At 40.2% G+C, this 17,219-nt stretch overlaps 1 pseudogene across 1 annotated transcript; it reads right to left on the reverse strand.

Annotated features, from left to right (window-relative positions):
• Nucleotides 1-1,076: 1,076 nt before the first annotated feature.
• LOC310891339 (ubiquitin carboxyl-terminal hydrolase 42-like) lies at nucleotides 1,077-17,000 on the reverse strand (annotated as a pseudogene). Its single transcript has 21 exons — nucleotides 16,088-17,000; nucleotides 14,999-15,236; nucleotides 14,091-14,291; nucleotides 12,896-13,006; nucleotides 12,633-12,735; nucleotides 12,402-12,469; nucleotides 12,175-12,245; nucleotides 11,562-11,644; nucleotides 10,221-10,332; nucleotides 9,720-9,860; nucleotides 9,426-9,526; nucleotides 8,824-8,965; nucleotides 7,435-8,144; nucleotides 6,976-7,064; nucleotides 6,493-6,647; nucleotides 5,547-6,420; nucleotides 4,766-5,048; nucleotides 3,951-4,033; nucleotides 2,413-2,524; nucleotides 1,953-2,093; nucleotides 1,077-1,112 (listed from the first exon to the last, which is right to left on the reverse strand). The product of its transcript is annotated as a ubiquitin carboxyl-terminal hydrolase 42-like (transcript).
• Nucleotides 17,001-17,219: the final 219 nt, after the last annotated feature.

Genomic DNA, 17,219 nt, shown 5'->3' on the forward strand with positions numbered 1-17,219 from the left:
GAGATGTACCAAGCTGGCTTTTTTATTGTTTCATCAGCACATTTCTAAGCCTATACGAGCAGGGGAAAAAAAAAAAAAACCAAAAAAAACCCAAGTAGAACAATTGCAGGGCTCCTCAGTTTACAGCATGAGGTCGCTTTTTCCAGGTGAAAAGCGGAGCCATAAGTGGCAGTACACTAAAGCCCTGGCACGTGGAGATCCGAGAGGAGAGCTGTTTGGCCCTCCTTTTCACTCCTGGGAACCACATACCTCAAAACCCACAGACTATGGGATATATCTCAGAGAAATCTTGGGAAAGGAGAGCATGAAGAGCATGTTTGTAAATTTATTTCTCCCTGGGCTTCTTCTGCTTCTCCAAGAAATACTTGTTTGAATATAACTTTGGCAGCAGTACTTATGCTGTTTTGCACCTACCACATTTAAAACTCCTACAAAAAACTGAAAAGTTAGACTGAAAAGCATCTCTTTCCGTTCTACTTTGTAAAGCTGCATGTTTTCCTCATGCAAAACAACAGGGGAATGGAAGCTAGAAAAGGAAATGCTGAATGTAAAACAACACAGACCAAACCTCAGCCCTCCAGGACAAAAGCCGATAACTAAGTCCTTTCTAACATGCTGATTAGGTTTCAAGAGGATACCGCTTTAAATAAGTGTAATTGTCTGTCCATAGGCAGAAGCTGAATAATGGCAGGATGAATATCTATACTTAATTTTTTGTTACTGTCTTCCTGTAGCACACAGGGACTTGTTACGTTTAGGGAAAATGCTAACCTAATGGAGGGTTTAAACCATAAGCTAGTTTGTTATACCAAAATGACTGAGAGAACAAAGCATAAAGTGTTTTCAGATTTCTAGTACACCTTGATTGCTATCCATTAAACTTAAGACAGGTTAAACAAAGCACAGGAAATAAGAGAACTCCTAGTCCCACAACTGGCAAATTGTGCGCACACTTTCCATTCCTGAGAAAATAATACACAAACCTGAAAAATGCATTTAACTGAGAAAACGAAGACATCCTTGTCCTATTGGAAGACTAAGGTGACAGCTCTTGGGCTCAGTGATTTTCAGATAAGCTCCAGTCTTCAACTTGCAGACACCAGTGACAGCTCCTTTTTTTGCATTGAAAGGGAAAATGTTTCAACAACACATTGAAAACATACTTAAGGGACAAGAAACAAAATCAAGACTGCAGTGAGAAGGAAAACAGAAAAACAATACTGGGAAAAAAAAAAAAAAAGAGAAAAGAGAAAAGACCTTGGTCTTTGTATCGACCAACGAGATAAGCCTTACACATTTTTAAGTTTATTTTTGACGATTGATTGATGCGTTACCAGATATTAAGTACTAATCAAGAGCAAATATTAACACTAGTAAGAATAAATCCGATCCACCAGCCCTTATTCAAAATACATCAATTTCTAATTTGGAGACAACGTCTCTCTGACAAGGAAGTAGAAAAGCTGTAAATACCGATATAGTTTCCTCTCCCGATGTTCCATATACATACCGACGCTGTTCCTACACCTACACTCTGAGCATAAATTTATGTTGACATGAGTATCGGGTGTTATTTCTCTCTCTGTTTGCCTTGAGAGACTCTCCTCCTGTCCACTGAAAAGTAAACTCAAGATTCCAGATCAGTTAAGACAGTTGCTAGCCCCCCATTCAGAGTTCTGCAGCAGCACTGTTCAGATTTTTCAGCAGTCTCTTTACAAAATGACCACTTATAAGTGTACAAAAACACTTATCACCTAGCTTCTCAGTAGGTACACGTTTGGCCTCTCTTAAGCAGAGAGTCAATCACAGCTTAAGATTTTATACAAGATCCCATTTTCAAGTTTGGGGTTATTTCAGAAAATCTTTTTGCCTAGAAACAGTACTACTAGTAACACTTGAACTGGTTTGCCAGCACAACCTTTTACCGTGTTAGAAATGATGTTGACTTCTACCTTCATGTAGCATACATAGTGTCCTGTGCGACAGTTGATTCCATGATGCACCAGCACCGCATATAAGGCGTAGAGGAGTGGTTCTCCACTTGACTGAGACATGTAGGCTCGGAGGTCCAAATACTCAGGATATTTTACCTCCTAAAGAGAGACCAAGAAGATAGAAAAATTATATCAGAGTACTTCGCGGACTAGCCAGAGAAAAACACTTCCAAAAAACAGAGACTGGAATTATATGAATATATTTCTTGATTCACTAAAAATAAGTCTTCCCATAAGCAATGTTTAATACTAGAAGTTGCAGACAACTGTTTCCTGATGAATTAGCCTTCTCAGAGGAAAGTATATGCTTCTTGTCAAGCAGGAACTTTACTGATATTAAGAGAAAAATGAAAAAAAGAGAAAATGAAAATAAAAGCAGACCATTTCTCTATATTCTTAAGGTATATTCTTAATATACCTTGTTGATCTTTCCACCTGTGAAATCTGCAAATCTTTTCAGTGATATTGTGAGAACGTTGGAAGAACGGTGTATGGTAAATCTCTTGGATGCAGGAACCATCTTTTTACACCTTAAAAACAAGCAGAGACAAGTGTTTGAAAGCATCTTCTTTTTCGCCCCCAAAACAAACTCCTTTTAATGTCTCACGCATGCTTATGCTATTTGAATGATATTTACTTGCATCATGTGTTTGGTTTTTTCTTTTCATAAACCCATGCACTGCATGTCACGTTTGTTAATACAGAGAAGAAGGTAAGTTTTACCAACAACTCAGAGCACAGCGGGAACAGGAATCTCTCACGAAAGCATATTACCAGGGAGTTATAAAATATAAACAAAAAATAGTAAAAATGAGTTATATATAAGACTAATAACAGTTATCAGCAATGGAAAAAGTACCGTACATGTGCAAGGCCTTTCCTTTTAAGCTCACAAAAAGACAGAAAATTCTGGCTTTAAGTGTGACTGAACCGATCACACCTCAAAGAGCACGTTAAGGAAGGACCATGCAATTCAGATGTGAGGTGCTATTACAGTTCTTTCTCTTCCTCAGACATCACTTATGAGAATCCTGAATACGCTGCATGTTGCTTTCTAGGATCCGCAGGCTAAGACGAACCTGGGATTAAATTGCTTTAATAACCTATTGGACGCTCTTGATTCGACACCTTAATTTCCTTAGTATCCAACAACAAGAAGTGGATACTGCATTTTTCATTTAGAGGGGTCAGGCATGAATCCTACAGAACTGAGCCGGGCACTCTGTGCTTTTCTGAGGGGATGTTTGACTAACAGCTTGTTTTGCCAAACCATCTTATGCAAATGTTCAATTGTTTCTCACATACGTAGAAACATCTTACATATTGATCAGCACAGAGAGCGCCTGGACTCAACAGGCTTTCCCTGTGCACGGGTTAGGCTTAAGGGAGCTCATTTCGGACATTAGTCCACATCGACAGGTTTCACAGTTCAAGAGCTGTGCAAGACGCTGTTTAGTGAGCCAGCACAGGCTGCTAACATTCATTACCACAGAGCCAGCTCACATTCCCTGACACTCAATCTAACTTTGTTTCACAGTGAACGCTAGGACCTGCAGCAACCTGCTGCTGCCTTCCACTCCAAATCATTCTCCACAGCTCCTTGCTTCAGCTCACCACTACTTACTGGGCATGTCTTTTCACTTCTGCCAATATGAATATTTCAGCATGCAGCTACACGCCTAGGAAGCTTGACAAGCCATGGTGCAGACAATGCTACGAGAAAAGTCCAATATCAGCTAATAGCCACTCTTCTTAGATTTCCAAAACAGATGTAACGTTTTCAAGTTTGGGATTATTTCCGTGCACCAGTTGTTTAAACAAAATGAAGCAACAACAACAACAACGAAGCTGCGTCTCCTTATTTCTAAATGAAGTTAAAAGATAACTTATGCTCTAAGTCATGCAATACATAAAACTAATATCTAGCATTAAGACATAATTAGTTAATAATCTCACTCGCTACATTTGTAGCAATTCTCTCCATCCAGCTCTTCAGGTTTCACAAATAGTTCTAGAGCTCTGGTAACAGATGAAACCGCCTAGAGGAGCGAGAGAGAAGAGCGTAAAGTCACTGTAAATTCAAAATTCCAGAGACGCACTAGGAGTTTATAAGAGAACCTGACTAATACATACTTAAGCGATCTACTATGAGCACTGTCAAGAAGGAGGCAGAAAGAGCATGCTCAGCGTTTACCTCACCTGGAAGTCATTTTACTTTGAAACAAATCATTTTCCAGTAACGCAGACAGCATCTATAGTGTGCTTTGTCATCAATACTGGCAACAAATCCAGCAGTCTAACAATTAGATGTATATTGAGGTAGAACAACAAAGAAGTTTTGACAGTATCATAATTTGTGCAGACATAAAATTCTTTCCGCTTAAACCCAATGCAAATTTGGAGACTCTTTACATGGCTTCCATCAGCGCATTCCTCTATATTCTTAAACCTATAATAGCAGGGAAAAAAAGAAAAAGACAAAAAAAAAAAACAAAAAGGAGAAAAAAAGCAGGATTTTTACATAGTACATATTTTTACATATTACATAGTTTACATATCCCTCCACATGCTGTTCTGAATAATAGCCAAAATATTCATAGCCACTGTATTTGTTCTCCCCACACAGCTGAAAAAACAACATTTGAAACATATTTTTCAAAACATATTTTAATATCCAGCAGACTGTTCAGTCATCAAGCATTTAAAGACTGTTTTAGATAATCTCTAGATTAATCTAAAAGGAATCCCATAAACATGCTGCAGCCGCTTACCTTTAATATACTCGCTGGATGCGATGTTTCTTCCTTTCACCTGCACTGGAAGGCTTCCCTTCCTTGTGAGGTTGTTTACTGCCCTCACTTCTGCATTGCTCTCATAAAGAGCCATCTGGAGGATGGGATTCTTCCTTCTTCTCCCGGGTTTTCTTCTGGAAACGAGGATCTAAGTGTTCCAAGAAGCCTTTCACTTTCCTGATGTTTCTCCTTTTTCTTCTTTTTGTTACGCTTGCGATTGGCATTGTCAAAGTGGAGCGCAGAGAAATACAAATCATAAAGTCTGAAAGAAACATGCAAGTTAAAAAGAGAAAAAAAGATGTGGCACTTGTTGCATACAGGAAACTTTATTTATTTTACCACAGGCGATGATTTGCCGCATGTCAGCTATTTTGTGGTACTTTGTGCACATGTAACTTCCTTTAGATGCAGCAAACTTAAGCCCTCAGATTGAAGGACCATAGGTCCTGGTTGGTACACAGATCATTAACAATGGTTAGCTCTGGAATATGTGCAAGTAAAAAAAAAAAAATATTTTAACCTAATCCAGAATGGTGTGCAGATGTGATTCGAACTACGTGGTCCAAAGCTAGTGCTCTGACACAATTCAGCAATACCTTTCCTGTCTTCACTGATCAACCTAATGATCCCCAGTCATGATCCCCAGCCAGATTATGCTATCTAAATAACTCAGAAACTATGAAAAAAAAAACAAAACATGAGAAGCACCCAGAAAAGAATTAGGAAAAAAAATGCTGATTAGGCTGGAATCCCTGCTTACTTGGAATCCTTCTCTCCCTGTTTATCTTCAGACTTCTTTTTCTTCTAGAACTTCTTATATTTTTTCATGTTTTCACCACCTAAAACCTCCTTTTCTACCTTTCTGCGTTGCCTTTCTATTTCACTTTCACTACCTTCTGCACGAGTATATTGTCTTTTTCTGTTTCCTTCTTTTGCCTTTTTCTGGCGACAGTTCTCCAAATGAGCTGACACAGGTGGAAGTGCATGTCTCTCACGCGAATGTTTTCCAGAATGTTGCTGAGCTACTGAGCAACGATGTGAGTCTGCTCTGGGTGTGCTAAAGTGATGTACATCTTCCTCTCTCAAGAGGGAACCGTGAGGCCATCTGCTTTTGTAATGATAACGCTTATGTGACCTGCTGGAGTAAGTCTGAGTCAATTTGTCAAAGTCTTTATCACCGTGAGAGAACTTTCTCTCTCTACTGTCTCCTGCTGCATGAGGTGAATAGTAATCCTTGTAATAGCTACATTTTTCCCATTTCCGTGGTTCATCTTGATAGTATCTTTCTCTGCTCCAACTTCTTTCCCCTTTGGAATGGTAATATCTAGCGCTATCTTGTTCTGATCTTCCTCTGCTTCGAGATCTGTACTTTGAATATTTTACTGGTCTTCTGCCATTATCAGGGCTGTTCCTTTCACTATGGGAAGATCTGTACCTGCTTCCCTCCCAATACTCCTGCTTGTGACGCTTTTGCTTAACAACTTCCACACTCCGAGAGCACCTTCTCTTGCTGGAATGACCATCTTTTTGACTCTCCTTCTCTTCAGTAGGAGAATGTTCCCTCTTTCTCTGGTAACGCTCTTTGTCAGATTTTTTAGTCTCGTCCTTTGTATCTTGGCATCTATCTGTAACAGCTAAGGAGGAAAGGTTTTTAGAACTACATTCACTGTCAGACTTTAGAGGGGAAGTTTGCCGCAATTTCTCACCAGTCTCAGAAGACTCTTTGATGTAGAAAACATTTTCTTCTGAAATCAGTTCATGTTCTTTTGATCTTCTTGGTTTCTCCTTGTCTCCACGGTCATCACATTGGTACTGTTCAAGGTATTCATCATTCTCAGTAGATTTCGGAGGTCCCGGGACACTGCACAAAATAAAAACACGTTTCCGTCTCCCTCCACCTGCTGCTCTGAGAAAAAAGGGGTGGGGGCGACGGGGGAACAGCCAATGTTTCTCCAGATAATGGAGAAAAATGGAAAAACATTCTATGAAGAAACACAAGTTCTCCGCGAGGCACCAGCCTGCATCAGAGTGCTATGCACAGTGTCGATCATTAGTTCTGTTCGCAACACTGGCCATACAGTACGGAATTCTACTGATTTAAATCCTTCCATTAAATAGTATTAGTAGACAGATAAAACCGCAATGAACTTCCATAAAATCTTGTCTTAATCAGACTGTGCTCATTTTACCTTCTTTCCTCTGACAAGCTGTTCAGCTGGCTGGCCGTGAGGGATTCCATGATGACTTCTCGAGGGACTGGAGGCATAGCTCCAGGCATCTGCAACTAAAACGCACAAGTCAGCAGACAGAAAAAATACCATTTGTGCTGAGGACTAGTCTTCTCAGAATTTCTACATTAAATGCTAAGCAAGATCGCTTTGTGTTGTATGCATTATCTACACTTCAAAGATAACGCCAACTCACCTCCCAAAATCTACTTTATGAAACTTAAGAATTTTTATCTCAGCTCAGCTTAAGCTGACAAGTTCTAATGTCAGCTCAGCTCTGCAAATTCTAATGGCATAATATCACAAAGGGTTACGATCAAATTTGTGCTGTGTTTTCTCAGCATTTCGCCTGAATTAGGAACATGATAAACACTCCCGAATACATCGTGGGTGAGAAATTCTCGATGGAGCAAACTACTATGTTTCAAGCAATCCGTTTGTTTTAGAAAAGAACATCTCACAAGGTTTAACAGGTTCAACTTGGCAAGTGGAATCATCAAGTTTCAGTCCGTTTTCTTTAGATTCATGAACTAAACTAATAGCACCATTCAGTGAATCAGTGTTTGGCAGCTCATGCTGGGATCTTCCTTCATCAGCATTCTGACAGGAAGAATGGGAATTCTGCGATGTACGGACTACCTTTCCAACCAAAATTCCACATTGCATTGCAATTCCTTTTAAATAAGCCCTTTGACTCCTCCTCAGATTTTCCTGAAGATTCTGCACCGTAAGGGACTGTGTTATCAGAGCTGAGTTTAGGATTTCCATTCACCTTTGGCTCCACAAAAATTTCAGCAGAAACTCTTTTTTTTTTTTTTTTGTATTTGTATTTGCTTCATTTGCTTTACCGAATTTGTGATTGTGGATGAAGGAACAGCCTTGTAGAGATCTTCATCCTCCACAGCACTGCTAAGACAGTCAGGCTGTGACACAGTCTGACGAGCAGGCAATTTATTGTGAATACTGATGGTGATCTTCTGGTTTTTTGACGTATCAGTAATTGAAGGCCTGGTAATCGCCTGTTCTTGAACACAGGCCATTGGTGGTGCTGAAGATGGCCTTTTTAGGGTGACACCAGTGGTATTTGCATCCTCTTTTATGGATCCATTTCCATTTAAACGACTTGAATTCTGTATTTAAAAAGAAGAAATTGCAAGACGGGTTAATGCAAACACTCCATTTAACATTTTTAAACATGTCATTCTCCTACTAAGTATTTCTACAAATGGTCTTAACACCTAAAAAGCAAAAAACACTGCCCTTAAAAGATAAATGCAAGTCCCATAAGTGTATTTAATTCCTGCTTTTGGTTTACTGCATATTGATATCAAATTAACATCATTTTTGAAAACCATCCAAACAACTTAACATTGCCTAAAGCTATTCCCAAATATATTTAGTTTCCCCTTTAAACATACCCCAAAAAGCCTGGAATAATTGTTCTGGTGCTCAGGAATAAGACAATTTGGTTTCCCTGTCTTAGCTAAAGTGACGTCGATAGGAAAAACAAGTCCTCTTTTAAATGATTCGAGGATTAGTACACTCTACTTAAATTGTCAAAGAGCGTAGCTCTCTGTGCTTTACAAAGCTGTCTAGGAGGTATAAACAATGGAGTCGCATGGCTGCGCAATTCAGCAGTAACCACTGTTTGAATGACTCTGGCTGTAGCATGAGGGCTGTGAAGACAGCTGCAGCGTGGGAAGGAAAACAAAACAAAGATGCCAAAAACCAAACAAAAAACCCCACACCAAACCCCAAACCCACTGTCCGTTTGGTGCCATTATCTGCCCTCCCGCTTCCCTAAATTACCTTAATCATATGAGGAAGAAGTCGTGGTCCCAGAAATCCAGCCTGCTTACTGTTAGCCCCCCGCTGACCAGGGGGGAATGAACAGGGATAAGACGGTGCTGCTAAGTAAAAAGCACGTTCTCCGAGCGTCAAATCATAGCGCCTTCAGAAAAGAGCAGTGATCTCAGTTTAGTTTTTCTTTCGGCCTACTCTTGGATTAAATCCCATCCTATAATTTTATAGGAACAGTTCATACGATATGGAAGCCTTCTCTACAGAAGACTTAGCCAAGACTACAAACTGAAAAGTAGGTAACAGTCTTCCTACTATGACTATCACTTTCAGAGCAATAATTCATTCTTACACCACAGATGGCCTTCATTTCTCTCCTTCTCTAAATTAGCCAGCTACAGATAACACATATACAGCAATTTACACAAGTGCTGCAGTTTAAGGCCAAGCAACAAAAGATAATAAATGACAGAGAATTTCAGGTTAGACAGAACTGAATTAGAGAAATAATCATCTTTTCCTGGGAGAGAAAGAAAAACACTTGCAAAAAGAAAAGTATCAATAACAGGAGAGTAAATCTCTTCTGAACACATTTGAATACTTGTTATTACCTGATATAAAAAAGTAAGTAAGCTTGCTGACCAAGAACTCTTTTAATGTCAGTACGGACTACTTTTGCATCATTCATCTGATACCAAAGTCCATTACCAGCCTGCAAATAAAGACAACGATATCTTTAGATGAATTGCATGTTTTCCAAATGAAATCACAGATAGCAATAAAATACACACGTGTCAAATAAACATATAATGAAATCTTTTTCCCTAGAAACAGTACTACTAGTAACACTTGAACTGGTTTGCCAGCACAACCTTTACCCTGTTAGAAATGATGTTGACTTCTACCTTTATGTAGCATACATAGTGTCCTGAGCGACAGTTGATACCATGATGCACCAGCACCGCATATAAGGCATAGATGAGTGGTTCTCCACTTGATTGAGACATGTAGGCTCGGAGGTCCAAATACTCAGGATATTTTACTTCCTAAAGAGAGACCAAGAAGATAGAAAAATTATATCAGAGTACTTCGCGGACTAGCCAGAGAAAAACACTTCCAAAAAACAGAGACTGGAATTATATGAATATATCTCTTGATTCACTAAAAATAAGTCTTCCCATAAGCAACGTTTAATACTAGAAGTTGCAGACAACTGTTTTCTGATGAATTAGCCTTCTCAGAGGAAAGTATATGCTTCTTGTCAAGCAGGAACTTTACTGATATTAAGAGAAAGAATAAGCCATAGTCGTTAGTCTACAATTATTGTCTGAAAATATTAACAACTTTCAGCTTTGGGGGATGTCCCATTACATGATGACAAAGTTGCATTACAGCGGGAAATATACCTTGTTGATCTTTCCACCTGTGAAATCTGCAAATCTTTTCAGTGATATTGTGAGAACGTTGGAAGAACGGTGTATGGTAAATCTCTTGGATGCAGGAACCATCTTTTTACACCTTAAAAACAAGCAGAGACAAGTGTTTGAAAGCATCATCTTTTTTGCCCCCAAAACAAACTCGTTTTAATGTCTCACGCATGCTTATGCTATTTGAATGATATTTACTTGCATCATATGTTTGGTTTTTTCTTTTCATAAACCCATGCACTGCATGTCACGTTTGTTAATACAGAGAAGAAGGTAAGTTTTACCAACAACTCAGAGCATAGCGGGAACAGGAATCTCTCACGAAAGCGTATTACCAGGGAGTTATAAAATATAAACAAAAAATAGTAAAAATGAGTTATATATAAGACTAATAACAGTTATCAGCAATGGAAAAAGTACTGTACATGTGCAAGGCCTTTCCTTTTAAGCTCACAAAAAGACGGAAAATTCTGGCTTTAAGTGTGACTGAACCGATCACACCTCAAAGAGCACATTAAGGAAGGACCATGCAATTCAGATGTGAGGTGCTATTACAGTTCTTTCTCTTCCTCAGACATCAGTTATGAGAATCCTGAATACGCTGCATGTTGCTTTCTAGGATCCGCAGGCCAAGACGAACCTGGGATTAAATTGCTTTAATAACCTATTGGACGCTCTTGATTCGACACCCTAATTTCCTTAGTATCCAACAACAAGAAGTGGATACTGCATTTTTCATTTAGAGGGGTCAGGCATGAATTCTACAGAACTGAGCCGGGCACTCTGTGCTTTTCTGAGGGGATGTTTGACTAACAGCTTGTTTTGCCAAACCATCTTATGCAAATGTTCAATTGTTTCTCACATACGTAGAAACATCTTACATATTGATCAGCACAGAGAGCGCCTGAACTCAACAGGCTTTCCCTGTGCACGGGTTAGGCTTAAGGGAGCTCATTTCGGACATTAGTCCACATCGACAGGTTTCACAGTTCAAGAGCTGTGCAAGACGCTGTTTAGTGAGCCAGCACAGGCTGCTAACATTCATTACCACAGAGCCAGCTCACATTCCCTGACACTCAATCTAACTTTGTTTCACAGTGAACGCTAGGACCTGTAGGAACCTGCTGCTGCCTTCCACTCCAAATCATTCTCCATAGCTCCTTGCTTCAGCTCACCACTACTAGAAAATGAAGCAACAACAACAACAACAAAGCTGCGTCTCCTTATTTCTAAATGAAGTTAAAGGATAACTTATGCTCTAAGTCATGTAATATATAAAACTAATATCTAGTATTAAGACATAATTAGTAATAATCTTACTCGCTACATTTATAGCAATTCTCTCCATCCAGCTCTTCAGGTTTCACAAATAGTTCTAGAGCTCTGGTAACAGATGAAACCGCCTAGAGGAGCGAGAGAGAAGAGCGTAAAGTCACTGTAAATTCAAAATTCCAGAGACGCACTAGGAGTTTATAAGAGAACCTGACTAACACATACTTAAGCGATCTACTATGAGCACTGTCAAGAAGGAGGCAGAAAGAGCATGCTCAGCGTTTACCTCACCTGGAAGTCATTCTACTTTGAAACAAATCATTTTCCAGTAACGCAGACAGCATCTATAGTGTGCTTTGTCATCAATACTGGCAACAAATCCAACAGTCTAACAATTAGACGTATATTGAGGTAGAACAACAAAGAAGTGTGACAGTATTATACTTTGCGCAGCAATAAAATTCTTTCCCCTTAAACCCAATGCAGACGTGGAGACTACAGGGGTTCCACAGAAGGACAAAGTCCAATCCACTTTCTAACCACCACCAAGCTCTTATATTTTAACATTGTACGTGGTTTGGTTTTTTAAGTTAAACAAGTTTAATTTAGAAAGTTATACATGTACTTAAACATCATGAATTATATTTACAAAACCTCCTACCTTTACATCCAAAGTGATATCAAGAAATGCCTCATACGTATCCGAAACTGCTTTGCAATTCAAGCACTTCACTGGAAGCAAAATATAAATGCTTAACAACACGTGAAGGAGACTAACTGTCCACATTCAAGTTGTCGATAGATACTACTTCAGACAAACTACAGACTGCTTTACTACCGACAAAAGACACAGATCAGTTCTAAGGACAGGAATATTTTTAAAAGTACCTCTTGATCTTAGAAATCCTCCAAATATTTGATGAATGATGGTGGTAGCTTGAGAAGATCTGTCCAATCTGGAAATAAATTATAATCAGACCTCAGAAGATTTAAGGCACACAGTTAACTCTTCAAAGAGTTTTATGAAAACCAAGGATGACCTAGACTTTCAGTTTTGATAGTAAATAAAGGCCTAAAAGGTGCTAGAGAACGTATAAAAGTGAATTTGTTTATGCTTACTTGGTGCTTCCATTCAAGCACGCTTCCTGCATAGCATCAACAGTATAGCGCAAGAACTCGTGTGCGTCTTCTTGACTGCCAAAACGGAAATGTTGTCCTATTCCTAAATAAGAAGATGATAGTATTCACCTCATTTAAAAATGAAGTAATTCTCCTGTTTCTAAAATCTCTCTTCTTTACAGTGTTAAAACCATTTATACACATCAAATAATTATTTGAAGATTACAAGATGCTGAAAAAGAAACACATCTGAAGCCACTTACGACTGAGATTATTGATAACACGCGTAGGCTCGATGGCATCAACAGTGCAACGCAGGGCCTGGTTAATGTGAGTCTCCATCGTGCACATCATGCAAAAATCTTGTTCACGACCTGAAGAGTGAAAGAAGAAAGCATCCCAGTCTAGCGAAACAGACATAACTACAAACAAACATATAAGTAACATTTAAACTATAGATACAATATCCACTCTCCTTGTCCCAACAGTCTCCTAACATTTCATTTCACACAACTTTATAGAATAAAAATATCCATTAAGCCTGTATTCAAGTGCATTTTGTGATGAGAAATCTAAAAGACTACTGCAAAGTCACGTTTGTAAAGGCTGACAGGAATGTGAACTCCACAGGTTGCAAAATGTATGAGGAAAGAATATTTGACCTTGATGATACAGCATTAAGAGAACGTGGGTTATTTTCAGCACAGTGCTGTCAGGTGAGCTTCATGATACAGAGCTACGAGTCCTTTGGGAGAAAGGAAAAATTACAGTAATGTATGTAATAGTACTTCTGCCCTCCTTTTTTCAACAGGATTCTCAACTGAAACGATTTCTATATACAGGAAGAAAACAGTTAAATTTCTAGGTATCGATACAAAGATACCAGCCTAAAAAGCATACAGGTTTAGTACAACATTTACTTTATAGTACAACATTTTATTTAGGACAAAATCAGTCTAGATTTTAATACAGTCCCACAAAAAAATCTAGTCGTGTTCATAACAGCTCATATTGCTTTCTAGGTTTTTTTTTTTTTTTTTTTTTTTAATTGGTTCAACAACGAACAGACCATTTATTGTAGTGCATTATGGAACCTCGGCTGTGCAGACTAAAGACCTATGATGCCAACATCCTAAATTTTATTGCCTTTCTAGCAGCAGGAAGCCCAAATAGCCCAAATGCCAAATGTTCATTAAATGCATTACTGTCCAATGCACTTCATTATTCCCATGAAGCAAGAAAAGATCCTTTTAAAAAAACAAACAAACAAACAAACAAAAAAAACACATGGTGCGTTAAACGCACTCCATATGCTATTCCGAGCCCACTGCTAATACAATGCTCAAAGCCAGCGTCTACAGGTAAAATCAGGCAAGTAAGTTTGTCTCACAGAATCACTGCTGTTCTTTCACCTTCACACTATCCAACAGATTTAAAATACTGTTAGAAAGTACTCACATGACTGGCTGTGCTCAAGAGAAAGCATGTAATTGGCAAGTGGGGGGGTGTAGGTCAAACACTGTAGAGTAGCATTAAGAAAACACGTGTTGCCAAGATTGTACAGGCCAACTCCAACACTTTGTGTTTCTTGCCAATCCATACGTATCTTCTCAGGTGGAAAAAGAATCCTTTGTGGCGGAGCAATTCCATCATTAACAACTGCAAGAAAGTTATATTTAAAAAGAGATTTTGTTTGTTTGTTTCTAAGAAAGGTATTAAGTATATATAGGTATAGTGAATATATAAAGTATATATAGGCATAGTAAAAATACTATTCTGCGGGAGCACCTAGAGGAACTAGCTACAATCCAAAACAGAAAAACTTATTGCAGACACCTTTAATACCGCCATCTTCAAATTGGCTGGTCAACACAACGTTTTGGGAAAAAAAAGTTTAGTCAACCATTTTAATTTCTTCCTTATTATATGCTTTTTTCCTTATTATAACTTCAACCACAAACTTAGACTTGAAATTATATGGTAATAAATGCAAGGACAATGTAAAAACAAATAACTAGGAATGACGGTACCCCTACAAATATCAGATCTTTTCCTGAGCAATCTTAACATTCAAAAACCTGTGAATAATGGAACCTGTGAATAGCAACAATCAAACACTTTTCTTTGCAAAACAGAAAAGATATGGATGAATCAGTGCATTACAAAATGCTCCCCACATTTCTCTGTCGACTGTAAATATATCAAAATTAATTTCTGTAACGTCAGTCACTTCAGTTGCCTTAGGAGAATCGCTTTGGAAGTCTTTATTCACAGTAGTCCCGTTCTCTATCAGTGCAACAAGCAAGAACTACCACTTTCTACTTTTGTTTTGAAGAAAACGGAGGCAGGATAAAGCGCACACTTACTTAGATCTCTTTGGGCAAAAGGCTTAGATTTTTCAGAGGATCTACAATAAATAGCACCTCCACATCCTTGGGCCACAGAGACTTGGCTTGAATCTTCTGCAGGTGGTATCCGGCCCCAGTTTGCGGTGCGTGACATCAGTTTTTTAGTACTCGGTTTCTTGGATTTGCCAGACCGCCTTGAAGATGGCTTTTTAGACTTTGAAGATTTGGGCTTGTTAACTATGGTCATTGTTCTCATCTGCGACAGAGACAAATGTTCTGGCTGACGTAAGAATACCAAGAAGCATTCCAAGAAGAAAAGAGTAGTAGAAGTCCTGTCACTTAATCTCAAAGAAACGGCCTTGAAGAACTAACTTGCTGGTATGAATGATTTAAAAGGAATCCCCAAACTAAACACACAAAGGAAAAATTTCCATCAAAACTCTATCAGTATTACTTTTAGCTTCTGCAGAACTAGTGGCTGATGCCATTTCTTTCACTTTCGTAGGATTTTAATCCATTACAACTCTGGAGTCTTTTTAATATAAAAATGCAAATGACATTCTCTGAGGGGAATCAGTTATTTATTGCATTTTTGGAGCTTTGCAATTATCTATTAATTATTACCTATTATCTAATAGATAATGGTTGCGATTTATATATAATTGTTGCTCACGCTAGTAATGGAGCACTATTACTTTACTGCCTGCGCTTTTCTGCTTCGTGTGCACAAAGGTACCTGCATTTCGCTGCTACTTTACTTCTGTCTTTCCAGGGCTCACCCTCTACCTCACTGTCTACTGCACCAGTCATGATGGCTTGGTTGTGATTCTATAATGAGCCTAGCTTTTGAATACACTTTTTCTGGGCGTCACTTTGTGATAGCAAGTTAATTTGTGAGGGCTTATCACCTATGACCTGCTTCTCAGTAGGTACACGTTTGGCCTCTGTTAAGCAGAGAGTCAATCACAGCTTAAGATTTTGTCCAAGATGCCATTCACGAAACTGAGTTTAACCTTGACAGAACTGAGTTTAACCTTTAAACCTGAAGCTCCGTTAAAGAATAAAGCAGCACCCAAGCCAGGAAATAGAAGTTAATCGTCACTTTACCCTGAAACGCACGTAAAGCCGGTGAGCTATTCTGTGCTGGCAGGATTGCTGCCGGGATGGCCGACGAGGCGGCGGGCACAGGGGGCCACAGGACCTGCTCCCCGGGGCCACAGGTCCTGTCACAGGGGGCTGCCGGGGGTCTCCAGGCGCCGGGAACAGCGGCAACAGCGGGGACAGAGGGGACAGCAGCGACAGCAGCCGCCACCTCAGCCGAGGCCGTCTCCACAACTGCCACAACGGCCTCGGAACGCCGCCCAACTCGGAGCTCCAGCGTGACGCCTTTTCAACCTGGCCGCGGTGCTCACGGCTAAAAGCAGAGCGTTTCCTCCGGCGTGTCTTTACTGTCGGTGCCGGACCGGCCCTCACCCCGAGCTCTCCCTGCCGGGAGGGCTTTGCGGTTGGGGTTTCCCTCCCGCCGCCGCCGCGGGCAGGCCCCGCGCGCAAGCTGTCCGCGCTGGGGAGCGGCATGTCGCCCGCGGCGAGAGCCCGAGGGCGCGACACGAAAAAGCCCCGACACGAAAAAGCCCCGACGTGCGGGCGAGGCGGCGGGGAGACGGCTCTGAGGGAGCGGCCGCTTCGCCCCGCCGTCCTCCTCCCCTCCCGGGCCGCCCCGCCGAGCCCCGTGCGCCTCAGGTGCTGCCCTGAGAGGGCGCTCGGGCACTGGGACAGCTGCCCAGGGCAGTGGTCGTGGCACCGAGCCTGACGGGGGTCCAGAAGTGTTTGAACAATGCTCTCAGACATAGGCTCTGCTTTTGGGGTGGTCCTGTGTGGAGCCAGGAGTTGGACTCGCTCATTATTGTGAGCCCTTTCCACCTTGGGATGTTCTCTGATTCTAGGTCAGCAATCCATTATCTGATGAGAGGTGTGGAGTCATTCGAAGGGAAGAGAGACCAAAACACTTCTGGTTTCCAGAAGCGGGTATTTGGTAACCAAACCGATGATTCCTTTTCTTCTAGAGCGAGTAGCAGCAGGGATCCGCTTTACAATATGCTGGCAACAAGGAAACGAAGAATTGCAAACAAGACGTAGGACTTGAGCAGCAGCTTGTATACATGCATCAGCTTATGAATGAGCACACAGCTGAGCGATAATGCAAAAATTGGACAAACTAAGTGAAGACGTTAACTGTAAA

The sequence above is a fragment of the Anser anser genome (genome assembly GCF_964211835.1).
Source record: "Anser anser genome assembly, contig: HAP1_SCAFFOLD_658, whole genome shotgun sequence".
NCBI classification, from domain to species: Eukaryota; Metazoa; Chordata; class Aves; order Anseriformes; family Anatidae; genus Anser; species Anser anser.